The sequence below is a fragment of the Myotis yumanensis genome, unplaced genomic scaffold, assembly GCF_028538775.1.
Source record: "Myotis yumanensis isolate MYYU_CA2020_CCGP unplaced genomic scaffold, mMyoYum1.0.hap1 SCAF_15, whole genome shotgun sequence".
NCBI classification, from domain to species: Eukaryota; Metazoa; Chordata; class Mammalia; order Chiroptera; family Vespertilionidae; genus Myotis; species Myotis yumanensis.
Window position 1 is genome coordinate 8,479,670 of NW_027223766.1, and position 15,130 is coordinate 8,494,799.

The 15,130-nt window shown below is 44.2% G+C and overlaps 1 long non-coding RNA gene across 1 annotated transcript in view; it reads left to right on the forward strand.

The window, feature by feature from the left end:
* Positions 1 to 13,171, forward strand: part of LOC138993511 (uncharacterized) — a 43,999-nt gene extending 30,828 nt beyond the window's left edge. The window contains exon 3 of the long non-coding RNA XR_011468273.1: positions 13,021 to 13,171. This is a non-coding gene — a long non-coding RNA (uncharacterized lncRNA). The remainder of the gene's footprint in view (positions 1 to 13,020) is intronic.
* Positions 13,172 to 15,130: the final 1,959 nt, after the last annotated feature.

A 15,130-nucleotide genomic window follows, 5' to 3' on the forward strand; every position in this document is an offset into this window, starting at 1 on the left:
GCTTGTCTGTGAGGCGCATGCTACTTGATTTAGAGAGGATCACATGTTCTGTGAAAGGGGTTTGCACACGGAGCTCTCTGATTCCTTAAGAAATCTGGTGGAGTTTGTTATTCGTTTGTGCAGGCTAATAAGGCTCCATGAATCCTTCTGCCTGATTAAAAAAGCACACACACAAACAGGAAAAACAAAACAAAACCCAACAACACACACTTCAAATCATTTGGTGCTTGAAGAGTACAAAAGCCCAGAAAGGACAGCAGCAAAACTATCCATGTTCTTTGCTTCTTGGGGAAAAATATCAACACATTACTTTTTTAATTTTCTGTTGTCCTCCCCTCCCCCGCCCGAGATCATCCATAGGCAGATGCATTTGTAGGCATTTTAAATGCTGAGAACAGTTGGACCTTTTTAGTTGCTGTTGGGAGAGCAAAAGCACCAGCTGACTAAGATTTAAAAGTTGTGTTAATGTCGCAGAGCGGAGTTGTTTTTCTTAATTAAAATGTATGAAGACAGATTTCAGAGCAATTTCTTCTCTTCATCTCCTCCCCACTTGTTAAACAATCCAATTATTTTTTGAGGAGGGATTTTATGAAAGCATGCAGGAAAGTTTTTACTTTGTATCCTGCCGAAGAATGTGCCTGTCACCCGTCCTGGGGCCCAGGGTTCAGAACTTTCTCAGATGTACGCTATCCGTGATGGGTTTAGTAAGTGATAAGGAAACTCGAACTGTATAGTCTGCTCAGAGATTGAAAAAATTCAGACTCTCAATTCCATGGCCCTCATGGAACATGTAAAAACTGAACTTTATGGGAGAATAACAGAATAGTAGAAATGAAAAACAGAATAGAAGGGAGATAGAGATGAAAGGAAAGTGAAACAGGAAATTCTAGTGCAAAAGCTCCATTCTCAAGTCCCATTAAAGGAAAACACCAGAGTTAATGAGAGTGCTGAGCCCACTTTATCCCGTATTTACTTTGGCCAGACAGCAGCTTTCTCTAGGAAGATTGCAGGAACAGAGGGAGCTGCAGTTACAAAGCTGCAGGGCTCCCGCAATCCGATGGCCGCCAATCTGTAACATGTGAAGAGTGTAAGAGCTTTTGTTAAGAGCTCATAAAGCAATTTCTTCCACATTAAATATTTTCATTTTGTGGTCCTTGAAAATGAAGTAGGTTTTAATATAATTCTAAGCCTCAAATTTAACACATACACTGAGTGGCCAGATTATTATGACCACCTGACGTTTGTAGGCAAATTAGCCGTACACTGCATCGTATGGGATATGGAAGCCGAAGGCCTGTTAGAACACCTTTGCTGTCTGCAGTTACCAAGATAAAATGTCTCCAATTCGCACAGGAACACAAGGATTGGACAGTCGAGCATTGGAAAAAAGTCATGTGGTCCGATGAATCACATTTCCAGTTGCATCATGCAGATGGTATAGTGAGAATTTGGCAGAAACAGCATGAAAGCATGCACCCCACATGCATGAGCACAACCCTTCAAGCTGGTGGGGGCAGAGTTATGGTTCGGGGCATGTTTTCCTGGCATGATTTGAGCCCTTTAATTCGTGTGGAACAACGTCCAAATAGCAAAACATACCTAAGTATCATTGCTGATCAAGTTCATCCTATCATGTTGATGGCGTATCCCAATGGAGATGGCTTCTTCCAACAAGACAATGCACCATGCCACAGTGCTCGTATTGTGCAGGAGTGGTTTCAAGAATATGAGGGAGACTTTACCTTGCTTAGGTGGCCCCACAATCACCAGATCTCAATCCAATTGAGCATTTGTGGGGCAAAGTTAAAAGAGCCATCAGGCAGCTGGTTCCACAACCATCAAATCTCACAGAACTGGACATGCTATTTCTCAGGCATGGTGTCAGATTCCTCGCATCACGTTTCAACATCTTGTGGAGTCAATGCCTAGAAGAATCGCAGTATTGAAGGCAAAAGGTGGCCCAGCTAAGTACTGATGGGGTGGTCATAATAATCTGGCCACTCAGTGTATGTTCTCAATTAACAACCCAATGATTGGATTCTCCACGAAGCTGGTTGTAAACAAGCAAGTTCTCTATTGCACCTTTTAAAATATGACTTCTTTTTCCCAAAGGATGGTGATTAATGCACAGGAATTCACTTAGTTTGTCTTGGTTTAACCGCAATTGTAAAGTGCTCAGAAGTGCCATGTTGAATCAAAATAAATAAATAAATAAATAAATAACAACAATATTATACCTTTGGAAAGTTTTTGTTTCATTTGTTTATTTTTTTAATCCTCACCCAAGAAGTTAGGATATTTTTTCTACTGATTTTTTTAGAGAGAGTGGAAGGGAGGGGCAAGGAGGAGGAGGAGGAGAAGGGGCGGGGGGGGGGGGTGGTGGTGAAGAGAGACACATAGATTGGTTGCCTCCCACTTGTGCCTAGCCCAGGGCATGGGATTAAACCTGTAGCCAAGGTACTACATGCCTTGACCAGGAATTGAATCTGAGATCCTTTGGTCCGCAGGCTGACACTCTAATCACTGAGCAAAACTGGCCAGGGCTGGAAAGTTTTAATATGCTGCTCAACCTCATTTCAACTGATCATCTCAAACTTCCTGAAATGCAGGTGGCAAGCAGCGTTATTATGATTTTATTACAAATGTGGTGGTAAGTTAGAGAAAGGCTGAAAGAATTCACTTGTAGTCACATAATCTGACTTGAGAATGGAGCTGTGCCACTAGAATATCCTGTTTTAGTTTACATATTGCAGCAAGCCGAAAGAAAGCCAAAATTCCCCCATCTTTGTTTGTTCCTCATACAGATGATATGTGTAAAATAAGATTTGTCTATAAGTGAAATACTTTAGAATTTTAATTTAAGTTTTTGATTTCTGTATTTTTGTTGCCACATGATATAAACTAAAGATCAGTGGACTGTATTTGTTTTTAAAAGTACTGATGGTGGCGGCTCTGTCTCTGGACATGCCCTGCCTTCTCCTCCCCTCCCTCCCTCCCCCCCCCCCCCCCCCCCCCAGTTTTGCTTCCTGGCCTCTCTCTCTCTCTCTCTCTCTCTCTCTCTCCTAAGCTCCAAGGGACCTTCTTTTGCCTCTGAGTCCATTTCTTCTACAGGTCACTTCTTCTACCTCTGACTTTCTAAATAAACTTTTGCTTATATTTGAAAACAAAACAAAACAAAGTATTGGTGACAAGAAGCCTGATTTTGACTTCATGATATCCTTTATACCGAATTATTTACAGTGACACAGCTCCACATGTATTCCATGACATAAGGCTTTACACCCTCTATAGGCTCAGTTGACATCATCTATATAGATATAGATATAGATATAGATATATACATATACATATACATATACATATACATATACATATACACACACATCCATATCTCCAAGGTTAAGATGGTTAGTGTTTTCAGGAAGTGGTCCTTTTGACATTTATGGAAACACAGTGTGTCATCGGGATAGCCCTAGGAGGCTATGACATCATAAATGAAATTCTGGGACAATCTCCACAAGGTCAAGGGCATCAGGCACATTGTGCAGAATGCTTGGGAATATAGACTTGGTCCCAGGGCACCTCTGCTGCTAGCATACTTGGTGACACTGGGTCTAATGCCAAACCCCCTTTATCTCAAAGAGCTCATTACCAGAGCTGGGGAGGCTAGGCAGGCTGGTGTCTGGGGAAGCTTGAGACCCCGTGGGTCAGGTTTCAGCAGGCTCCCAACCAGCCTGTCCGTGGAGTGGGCAGCATGGTGGATAGGTAAATACGGCCACAAGGAGGATTGCTTGAGAAGCCAGGGGTTACCCCACACACTGAGATTGGCCCTAAATCTCTAATTTGCAGTTCAAGTTCTAGCTGCTGGTGGTGGTGGGGTGTGTGTAGATGGGGGGCTGACAGGAGGCAGTGTGGCATTTTGGAAAGAGCTTGGGCTTTGGACTTTGGCAAGGAATAAATTCTACTTTAAATCTAGTATCTGTCACAGTGATTCAACCTCTCAGTGTTCTCATCTGTAAATGGGGATAATGATGCTGACCCCACAACGATTGCTTTGAAAATGAAATCGATATGGGGAAAGCCTTTTTAGCACGTACAAGTGTCTTGTCAATATTGGTTCCTTCCCAGTGCTTGGGAATTTGGTCTACCAAGTGGCTGGTGGGTGTCTTAGCGACTTGGCGACCATTGTCCAGCATTGTTGGTAAGGCAGCACCCACATGGCCAGCTGGTGGCCCTTCTAGATCTGCCCTGTGTGTTAAGCCCTGGGGTATAGTGCAGTTAATGCTGTAAGTGTAGCCGGGACCTTCCTTAGGAAGCTAAGTGAAGACCCAAGGATCCAGGAGGGGAAGAGGTGGGTACACTATGCTGCTCGTGTTTTTTCAGCTTTTCTTCAGATATTCTAAGAGGAGGCTCCCCTCTTGGTTTGTAACCTTGATACTTAAATGCAGACACAGCTCTTGGTTTGCAGACTCCTCCTGGAAGCATGCTTCCCTTTTAAATGTGGCAGGAGCAGTTTGTTCAGAGATGGCTTGAGTAATGTTCTTTTCAACGAATGAAGAGGTTGCCAATGCCATCACATTGCATGAAGATTTTATCTCAGTTGTGGAGATATTTTGCAGTGACCAGATAGCAAACCCTTGTGTGCAGAACTCCTTCCCGAGGGTGTGGCTCACTCCCAAGATGTGGTTTCAGTTGCACCACTGTCTCCCTCGACCCCAGCCCAGGGAGTGGAGAAGAGGAAGGGGAGGCTCGCTGTTCTTTTGCTCCACTCAAAACGGAAAGACTGACGCACAGGTGCTTGCTTTTGCACCCTAGCATTCAGCACAGTGCTAGGCACAGAATTGGTGCTCACAAAACTTTCACTGAATAAAAGGCTTGGGTTCACCCGTGGGACCTGCAAAACCTCGTCTCGTTGTGCTGCTTCTACATTATTTAGGTCTTAGCTCACATATCAGAAGCTCCACTCCTGCTGCACTAAAGACTCCATCATATCTTCTCATTATGTCCCTTTTAGCTCTTCTCCTACCCATACAATCTATTATGAATGTACTTCTTTGTTTATTGTCTATCTCCCCCTCCCCATAGGATACAAGCTTTGTTCCATAATATGGGACATTTTCTGTCTTGCTCAATGCTTAGAAATGTATCTTGCCCAAAGTAGCCACTCAATAAATATTTGCCATCAATACTTTAATTATCTAGAAGTCTAAGTTTGGGCAACATGAATCCTCTGGAAAATGTCTTTGAACCTAGAAATGATTCTTTCAACCTTGACAGTTAGCTGCACTGACGTCTTGGAGCATAAAAGTCTTATCTCATTTTCCAATCTCTACCAGATTAGGAGTAAACATGAATGATGTTGGAGGGAGATACCAACAGGATAACTTTCTGTTAGAATAGGATATCAAAAAAGTCAGAAGTCAGCATAGGGCTTGGATTAGAAGTATTCATATTTTGTTCTTTGAAACTTTACTCAAAGTATTTCCTCACCTCTGATTTAACTGTCCCAACACCAGGAGGTACCAATGTTATACAGATGAGGAATTTCACTTCCAAGGTCAATTTAGTGGGAAGGTGAATTTGAAACTTGTATCTCCCAGGTCCTATTTGAATCTTTGTCCGTTACTCAAAACAACATAGGTTGTAAGGTATAAAATGATTCCTTCAGAAAAATATAAATGTGCCCTTCATCTGAGAATGACAAAATGTAAGTCTTTTCTCTCTCACATAATAGCAATGTTGAAGAACTCTCACCACTTTTCTAGGGAGAATGAGACTGAGGGCTTCTTCTACAAAAAAAGACTGAACTTTAATAACCTCTCCTTGTTAGGGTTTTATCAGGATCTCATAAACCCAAAGCCTAATGGGAAGTTTCATGGAGCTTGGAATCCTGATTAGACAGCAGACTTAAGAGTGGATACCACCAGTTTCTACTATATGAAAATAGGCCCGGCTTCCCTCTTAGTTGACTCTTTCAGCAGTATTTACAGAGAGGGGAAACAGAAAGGTACATTTATTGATTTAATTATAGTATAACTTTAATTCATTAAAAGCGACACCAGGGAATACGGTAAGCATCATCTCATTTCTTCCTCCTAGGGACCTACTTGATAGTAGAGTGTGATTGCTAAAGGACAATGGCCTGCCTGCATTATAATCTTCTCTCCCTTCACCTCTGTAATCAGGGTAGTTATTTAACCATTGTGAGCCTAAGTGTCTTCATTTGTAAATGCCCGGTCATCATAGGGCTGTAGTGACATTTAAGTTAGATTGATGCCTGAAAGCCACCTACCAGTAGACAATGCTCAGTACCTAGCAATTACTTATTCACTGTTAACTGTTGCATTGACACTAAATCCTATTTTACAGGTGAGGAAACCGAGGTATAGGAAATAAAATAACTTACTCAAAATTACGATTAAGCAGCTAAACAGCTAGTTTCTTAAACACATACTCTCACAACAAAATCAGTAACAGAGGAGAAAAGTACAAAAAGCCCGTGTCTTCTGCCGAGGATGGCATTTCGCCCTCTCTTGCTGTGTGGGACCTCCCTTTTCACCAAGGCTCCTGCACGCTTATGTCCAGGGGAAGACTTGGATTTTGTGAAGAAAATCCTGATGGTTGCCATTTTCCAAAGCTGTCATTTATTCTGACATCAGTTTGGAAGTCCTTGCATCCTACTCAAAGAAATCAAATACAGACCTCAAATGAATAGTGCTAACTGGGTAAAATGGTTTCCTTTTTATTTTTTCCTTATAAAACTCACCAAGATAAAATATTTTCCTTGAAATCATATGCTTGTGATTCTCACTAACTGCTTGGCAGAAGGTGGCCGTGGTCTGAGGTAACACTGTTATTTCAACTTATCTTTGCAAGGGGTTTGGGCCATCACTCTTGCTTGCATACATAGTCCACACTACACGAACTTCTAGTTCTGGTTAGCAGACCAAATTATTAGGTATTTTAGCCAAGCAGTTGTGGGTTCCATGCTGGCTCTTGCCTTGGTAGCCAGGAGAACATGATGTAAGAGGACAAGAAGGGAGAGAAGAGAACATGAGGGGAGAGCGGTGTGGAGAAGCTCTCTTGACAGGGGAAGAAGGTAGGCTTATGTGTTAAATCAGGATTTCTCTCCTTCGGCACTATTGGCATTTTGAACTGGATTGTTTTGTATTTAGGGAGAGGGAACTGTCCTGTGCACTGTAGAATGTTTAGCAGCATCTTTGGTCTCGGCCCAATAGATGCCAGCAGCACCCTCATCCCCCAGTCATGACAACTAATAATATCAACAAACATTACTGAACGTCCCATGGACAGGGGTGAGGGCAAAATCACTCACTGTGTTAAAAGTGTGGCATTTCTTGCATTCTTGGCTTTGCTAGGGTGATCAAAGAGAGAGGATTTTAGCAACCAGCCTACATATGCATGCAGTAGGGAAGGAGACAGGCATTCACTAATAGGATTATATGGATATTGAAACACATTAAAACACATACTAAACAAATATGATGGCTATATTGACGGTATAGTTATTCACTCTGAGGCATATCTGGAAACTTGCCTTTATTTAACTTGCCTTTTTAATGGTTAATTTAGTTGTTTTGCAATGATCTTGTATATCCATAAGCATGTTGGGTTTTGTTTTACACTGTTTACAAAAACCTGTTAGGTGTAAATCCTTATACATATCACCCCTACCTCTTCAGAAAATAAATTCCACAAAAGAAGGGGAAATGTTAGAATAGATCGAATTTGTTAACTGCCACACCAGGACTGTTGTATGGTTTTCATTTCTTCTGTCCTGGTTTCTTCAAAGCTCAGAGCATGTCTGCAGGCTGGTCCAAGTCTTTTTCTTTACTCCTATTGGACAGAGTTAAGACAGTAGGAATAAGAAGAAGGAAGAAAAAGAGAAGAGCAGGTTCTCCATGGCAGAATCAAAGTGCTACCCAGTGTACCTGTGTCTTTTCCAGGCACTGTTGCTGGGTCTTAGGGTATGTGTTTCTGAGTGTGTGCATGTGTGTGCTTGTCTCTTTGTGTCTCTCTGTGTGTGTGCTTGTATGCATATATGTGTATGTACGTGGTTTGGACTTTGGTCTGTTAGTCCCAGGCCGGCCTTCCAATCCCTTTTGCAATCTAGAACAGAAACGTACTTAACTGCTGCTGGGAAGATAGAGCTGCTTTGTGGAGCTTGTTTCAAATGGGTTTTGTTTTGAATCTTCAAGTTCATTCAAATCCAATATGAAGCAAAATTCATAGATTGTGATGTCATGTGGATTGAAACCAAAAAAGGGCTGTATTTCTGCCAGAATTTACTCATGGCTTTAGGAAACTCCCTCACTCACCAGCCATCTTCCTCCTCCTCCTCTTCCTCCTCCTCCTCCTCCTCCTTTCTTCTTTTTCTTTCTTCTTCTTTCGTCTACTTTTTTTTTCTTTGTGAGCCAAGACTTCAGGGTTGTGCTCGACTAATCTTCGCTTTCATTTGCAGACTTTTCTTTCTTTTTTTTTTAAACATCCCTTGTTCTAAGGCATGCTATTTGTGCTGCTATTTTACTATTTCTTTACACTTATATTACTAATTTATGTTCACATTAAAAAGGGAATAGATCTTTCCAATTGTATAGACTCTGATTTTGTCTAGGGCGAAACTGAATTGGGAAGCTAATTGAATTGGGAAGGCTTTCTCAACCCACAGGCAAGTTCCATTGTGGTGGCCCTTCCTGTTGTGCAATCCCTGTGATGTGACACTAATGTCCCCTGACCTCGTGGCCGACTGGACATTTCACTCTTTCATCACTGTGTGGTGGAACTGGGTTTCAGTAAACCAGCATTGTCATCGAGGATAACTTAAGAAAGGGATACACTTGAAGTATGTTTAAGAGAAGGGGTGTACGCCAAGCCTTAGGCAATTGTGCTAAAGGAAGAGGGGGATTGAACCCAAGGACACAGAAGGACAGAACACTAGGGCATGTATGTGTCTTTCACCCCCCTGTATCCATGGAACTAGGAATACGGTGTGGGCACCCCAGCACTGTCTATCCATCCCAGCCTAGTGCCCACATTGCCATCCTGGTAGGAACTATACTCATTTTCTCAGGGTTGCATTAGAATTAGGGTCACTCTTATTTCCTGTGCTGAGTGCTTTCTAGCTAGAGAAAACCAAAATCCACCTCCTCCTGATGTAACTCCTGAATGACACCAACGTGTGTGTGTTAGTTCAAACTATCAGACCTGGGGAGTGGAATAGTAGTGACCCAATTAATGAATAGAGAAGTGGCTTAGTGTTACTGACTGGGTTACTGGCTGGGACCTCAGTTCTTCTCAACACCCCAAGTGAGGAGCAGGCCAGTCCAGAGAGACAATGATCCCGAACTCCCTGGGTTATATGGTTTAAATGAGAGATTTCCGGGATGTAGACTTTCATTTGCATCCAGGGATGATTGACAGAAAAGGGTTATATAAGTATATTTCTTCTTACCCATAGAGCATATAGAAAAACCCATGAGGTTGGGGTGGGGGGAGATGGGATGGTCAAAACTGCAATGCAAATTTTATTATAATTATTCGGGGCCCTAGTAAGGTTGCCTTGAGGTCATCTCCTCTTCCTCTTTGCTTTCAAGAGAACTGCCTCCTTCTGAACCTGCTCCCTGGTGGTGTGCTTCAGGAACTGCTGGCTGCTGGGCTGCCCTGAGAGAGGTGGTCTGAAGGCAGTGTTGGTCCCACCCCTGTAAGGACCCCAGGGCAGGCCCCACCCCAGCCTCTCAGTGTAACTTCTTACCTCACATTAGGAGTCAGAACTACTTCCTGATTTTTTTTTTTCCTCTCTCAGTGTAGACATCTGATGAGCTGAATTCCTAGGCCTGTGAAGGCTGCATTCACTCCCTGAATTGCCAGGGGCAGCTCACTGCTCAGATGGCACCAGCTGCATGAGGTCTTCCTTGGCTTTTGGGGAGTTGCATACACCTTCTTCTGTGCTACCGTGGCAGTGTGTTAACTCTTACTGCAGTGCTTACCATTTTGTGTTTCTGTATGGTAAACCCAGTGTCCCATTTCAGTTTCTCTAGATAAGATATAAATTCTTGGGAATGGCTCCTACACTCAGCACACTGATTGATGATTGGTTTAATAAACGTGCCAATAAAGGTTTGTTGAGAAAATAAGTACAGAATAAATGAGTATAAGTGAGAAGCCCTCCTGATTGCCTTTGTTAGATTCTCAGTTTGAAAATGTTATGGTGCGATAAACCAGAGACAGGTCAGAAACACCCACACAGAAGATATGAGAGGCATCTGTTCTTTTAAATAATAAAAATGAAATGATTATGATATTATTTAGCTAGAATGAAATTTTCTACTTCTCTTCCCCTTCCTCCTCCTCCTCCTCCTCCCCTTTTTTAAAAACTTTATTCCTGTTTTCTAGCCCCTTTCTGCTAGAGACTATATTCAATCTTTCAATAACTCAGTTTTATTTAATAAATAATTGCACTTATTATATGTAAGCATAGGCTAAATGCCCTGTGAGATGCCCCTAAATTTACAATCTAATGGTTATGAAAGTCACACTAGAGACTTACATATCAAACAGTGTGTGTTCACTAATTAATTCACTCATTCACTTGGTAAACTGTTATCAGTTTCTTGCTATGTGTCAGGAGTTGGGCTAGGCCTGAGGTCCTAAAGCTATATGATATACAGAGTTCCCAGTATTTAACTTTTCCTGGCAGAAAGCATTCTCAAATTGGGTAGTTTGAGGAGAGTATAATGAAGGGACCATGTACAGAGTTGTGGGTAGGTTTAGGAAAAGCAGCAAAGAATGGCATGGGGTCTGGGATGAGTGGGGATAGGACATTTGCTTTGCCCCTCAACTTGTAGCTGCACTTCTTACTGGAAGCGGGGGGACAGGAACTTGCGTGTGCACAGTGGAGAAGGCCGAGGAGTAGTTCAGAAGGGCACTTTGGTCAAGGCAGTAGAGGTGACTGCCCTGGAAACATACACTTGCCAATGTCGCCCTCCAATGCTATCCCGAACCATAGGAGGTGAAGCTTGGCTGACTGGACTTCAGAGTAGAGGAAGGAGAGAAATCTGGAGGTGTTCTCAAGTTTTTTTCTTTTTCTTTTTAATAAGAAGAGATAAATCTACCATTACCAAAATTAATGGGGGATACAAAAATATGAAAGTAAAGATGGGTCAGTTGATTTTAGTGCTTTTGAGTTTCAAGTGCCTATGAGACATGTAGTGGAGATTCTAGACAGACCTGGAAATAGTACATAACACTTGGAAACAGCCCTAGCTGGTTTGGCTCAGTGGATCTGAGCATCGGCCTGCAGAATGAAGGGTCCCGGGTTCAATTCCGATCAAGGGCACATGCCCAGGTTGTGAACTTGATCTCCAGTAGGGGGCATGCAGGGGGCAGCCGATCAATGATTCTCTCTCATCATTGATGTTTATCTCCCTTTTTCTCTGAAATATATTAAAAACAAACAAACAAAAACCAACACTGGGAAACAAAGAGGGAGTACTGTAGGTAGTGGATAATGTCTCACTAGGGATGTGGGATCCCTGTGGAGAACTGCAGGCTTGATTTTGCTTTTAAGGTTTGCCTAGAATTTACCCTACTAGAAAGCGGGGAGGAGTGTCCGCCTCCTTCAAGAACTCAAGATCCGTAGCAGGATGGCTCTCAAGGAAGAGATCTCCAGAAGGCGGACAGTAGGGCAGCTTCAGCAGGCAGGGGACAGGAGGCTAAGAATCTCTTCCTAGGGGAGGTCCCGGGAAACTGAAGGTCACAGTGGAGGAAGAGCTAACTCTGGTTGAGATTTTAAAATTCAATGAATAAGAGCTTTATCATGTAAAGAAAGGGTGAGGATTACAAGCATTTAGGCAGAGAAATTATGCTACAGGGTGGTGCTGGTATGAATGACATGACTTCCCTGTGTTTAGTGGGCTATGAGTGGGGAGCTACAGGATGTCTTGCTCACTTTTGTATCTCCAAGAATGGAGCAGGGCCCAATATCCCGAGGTCTCATAGAAATTAGAATGGTGCAATAAGAAAGAGAGGGATGAAGTAAGGAGAAACTGAGGCGATGGGGGCCTGTTTACGGGGAGAGTAGTATTATCTTTGGTAGAAATTGGAGAGTCAGGAGGACTGAGGTAGTTGAATTCTGGAAGGAAAATAATGTGTTTGCTCTTCAAGGTACTGAATTTCGAATGATGATGTGAAGTTCAACCAATGAAATGTCTAGTTGCAGCTAGAAGAATGCACCTAGAATCAGAGGAAGATGTCAAGATGGCAGCTTTAATTTTCAAAGTCAATAGTGTAAACTGTTAGTAGGAGGTAGTTGTGGGAGAAAACAGTATGTACAGAGAATCACAGAAGGCCAAGATCTCAGCCAGAAGGTTCAACTGCAATCGGGTAAAAGGTGAAATGGAACTATTCAAGGAGGGAGATGAGCCAAGGAGTGAGGGGGACATTGGGCAGAGACAGAGATGGGGGCAGGTGGGGAGCTTTGTTCAGAGAGAAGCTGCAGAGAAATAATATTAGCTGGAGCAGGCTGGCCGGCAAAACCGTGATATTATTTCTGAGGGCCCAGTTCCTAGGAGACATAATTAATCTGCTGCTGGCCCTCCCATCTGTAAAGCTGGCCTCAATGTGAGGGGGCCCAGTTCACCAGGCTCTTCCAATTCGTTCCTGATTATAACATTTCCACTGAATGACTTCAAAACTGTATGTTGTGAAGGTAAAATCCTTTGAAAGGAAGAACTTTTACTACTTTCGTTTCTGTCTCTGAAGAAGGCTCAGATATAATTAACTCACTCCCTTTCACTTCAGGGACAGTGGCTAGGAACTCCTGAATGCACACATGTGAGGATGTTTGATGAGTCTATAAGAATTCTTCATCTCTTGTCTGGGTTACTGTTATTTTAAAATAGTGTTTGTGGTTTAATCATTTCTTGAGATCTTGCTCCTAGATTAAAAAAACCTGTGGCTAGAAGCCAAATTAATTTGCTCATGTAATTGTTTTTCAAATAGATCTGATGCAAGATATTGTGTCCTGGTGAAGCTGAGCTGTGTGCATCTGCGGATCTGTGGCCAGACACCAAGGAGGACCCTAGCTGATGAGCAGAGTTGTACCCTCGCCAGGGGTTGGATCTGAGGCACATGTGGCTGTCCCTATGACTCAGAGGAGGTGGGGACTAGAATCCTGTGGGCTGAAATCTGGCGGGGGGTGGGCTCCTCATACTGCTGAGATAAGCAGTTCCTCTCTCACCAGCAATATTTGTTCCCTGGGGAATAGGCTTCCTCTCCAGCACCCCTCCCCCACTTCCTGGAGGCTCATGAGCTATCACAGCCTTTCCCTGGAAGAAGCATTGGGAGTTCTCGGCTTTTGCCTGCAACCTTAACATTGGGCTGGGCCATACCTCTTCTCTTAGTTACCAAGTGCTGATCAAGGGCAATACAGTTACTGCAGAAGGACTGGGAGTTTCACCCAGATTCATTTCAGTTTATGATGTTACAAGTCCTTATATCCTTGAATTTGTCAAAAAAGCAGGGATAAAAAACAAACACACCCACTCAAACAGATTTCAGTCAGAATTCCCATCATGTTAAAAACAGTTTTCAGCCACCATGGCCTCCGTCTGCTTGAAGTCTGTGGCTGATGTTTGTTAAAGAAGTGGTTCTTGTTCTTTTTTAAATTATTATTATAACTCAGCTAGCAACGACCAAGTAGACAGCAGGCGATCAGAAATAAATGTCTAACTTTGATTTTGCAAAACTGGGTCTTGCTCCAAAGCACACTACCTTGCCCACTGACCCAGATTGAGTTTTTACAGGGACAGCAACAAGGTACCCTTCTGGGGCTGCACTGGGAGTTTGCTGGTCTGCAGGTCACCCCTGATTAGAAGGCTGCCAGCTGTCCGGCTTCCCCTTTCTATTCCGGGAACACCACACACACACACACACACACACACACACACAAACCCGCATCGAGTTTCTTTAATTTTTATTTCCTGGGGCATTTTATTCTTCTTTTATTCCTCCTGTTCCCTCCTCTTTCTCTTGTTTTTACAGTCTCCCTGTAATGACTAATTGGCAGTCTTTCCCAGCTTTTTTATGTTCCTCTTACTCTGGTTACAAGTCGTACTAACCCAGTCATATCCAGAGGGACCCATAGACAGCCAACATTTCCCAGTGATATACAGCATCCCCCCGTTCTTTTAAAGCATAAAACATTTACAAGGAAATGTACTAATGGATCAGGAACATTTCCCGGGTCGGTCATTAGTGCTGGCCTCCCCGCACCCAGGGAGCGCCCGGCCCGGTCCCCTCCCGCGGCCCGCTTCCGCGTGCCAGTGGGGCCGCCCGCGGGACCGCAATTGCTCTGGCCCAGATTGACGAGCCTCTGATGCCCATTTACGGCGCGCGGCAGCCACTCTGGAGCCGCGGCACATCTGGATGGAGTCAGCCGCCCAGCGCCAGGGGCCAGCGCGGCGGAGCCAGCCCAGCGCGGCGGCGAGCGCGAGGGAGGCCGGCGCCCGGCCGCCTCCGCCCGCCGCCCCCCGGCCCGCGCCCCGCTGGATTTCCTGATGTAAACAGAGCGGCCCTGCGAGAACACAGCCCCTCGGCCGAATGTGTCATTGAGCGGTGCTTTATCTGCTCGGGGTCAAAACGGCGACTTAGGAAAACAGAAGCGTGGCTTTGAATTCCAGCAGCTCCGAGCCCTGGACCTGGCCGATCTGGGTGGGGGAGGGAGGGATGCCTGCAGACTGAGCTGCTCTGTGCTTACTTGTTCCACTTTATGGTAATTCGGGGGCGAATGGCGTTATCTGCAGCCAAATTGGAAACAAGGTGTTGTTTCTGTCAGGGTTGCTAAAGGCGTGTGTGAATTTCTTGCTGGAGGTTTTGCAAGTTGCAGCCTCGCTCCAGAGCCCGCTGCCCTGCAGCCCCTCGCGGGGCAGGAAAAAGTGTTGAGACCCTGGTTTTCCCCGCGGACAGCCCACCGCCCTGTTTCGGGGAGGATTGTGTTGCTCTCGGTCACTGAGTGGCAGCCAGGAATGCATTTCCTTCCTGGGTTCCCCGAGAGGCTCCGCTCCCGCGGCTCCCAGGACAGGTTATCTACCCTGCCCAGTGGGACGCGCTT